Below are 1,182 nucleotides of genomic sequence, written 5' to 3'. Positions count from 1 at the left end.
ATGATGATGATGATGATGATGATGATGAGGAGGAGGAGGAGGAGGAGGAGGAGGAAGACGAGGAGGAGGAGGAGGAAGAGGATATATGTTCGCGTAAATGGGTTTGTGTGTGAGTGTATGTGTGTATGTGTTTATGTGTGTATTTTGTGTGTGTGTGTGTGTTTGTGTGTTGTATGTGTGTGTATTTGTGTGGGTGGGTGTATTTGTGTGTGTGTACGTGTGTGTGTGTGTGTGTGTGTGTGTGTGTGTGTGTATGTGTGTGTGTGCATGCATATGTGCGCACAGTGTGAAGGGGCATGTGTCCTTGTGCCCGTGTAAGTGTGTGCGCGCGCACGTGAACAAATATGTTGCGCCTGTTGTTTTCAAATCCCTTTAGCTGCGAGCATTTCGCCCCTGGCAACGCAATGCCTCCCTCAAGTAACTACTACATGTCCAAGTCATCTGGTCAACGCCACAGTGAACAAATATAGAATAATATATAAGAAAAGGCAAAGGGGGGGGGGGGGTGCACGTTATTTGTTCTGTTTGCTTGTTGTTGTTTTTTCTCCATTTTTTCAACGTCTCCTTTAAGAACGCCCGTGGGATCAATGAAAATTACACTTCTTGTACTGATGATAAAGCATGACGCTTCCTGGGTACCATACTTGCTTTGAAAATGGGGGAAAATCGTTAGAAACGATAATTAAAAGGGGCGTTCAGAAATCACCCACCCACCCCCACTCCCAGCCCCGAAAACTTTGTTACACTTAGCTTTACGCTGTGTCTTATAGCCCAGGGGGGTCACCTAACTACGGCCCGCGGGCCATATCTGGCCCACAAGATCAGTTCATATCTGGCCGGCTGCCGTGCCACAATGCGGGGAAAAACGTTGGAAGATGTGTTTGTGGCACGCTAATAAGGACTTGCTCCCCGAAATAATTATTTTTTCTTGTTTTGCAGCCTAGTGGTGACATCAGGCACTCGTTGAATTAATGAGATCTAAAGAAATTAATAAAAATAAATGATTTTTCACACCATTTGGGCAAGTGTGCGCCGATAATAATGTAACTATCTTATTGCATGCAACATACTCAATTTGGTGACTTTTAAAAAATAAAATACCATATACAGTTGTTGTTTTTATATTTGTTTTGTGTGTATGTGTGTGTGTGTGTGTGTTTGTGTGTTTGTGTGTGTGTGTGT

Source organism: Aplysia californica, unplaced genomic scaffold (assembly GCF_000002075.1).
Source record: "Aplysia californica isolate F4 #8 unplaced genomic scaffold, AplCal3.0 scaffold00059, whole genome shotgun sequence".
In the NCBI taxonomy this organism is placed as follows: Eukaryota; Metazoa; Mollusca; class Gastropoda; order Aplysiida; family Aplysiidae; genus Aplysia; species Aplysia californica.
Note: the sequence above shows the minus strand (reverse complement) of the source record.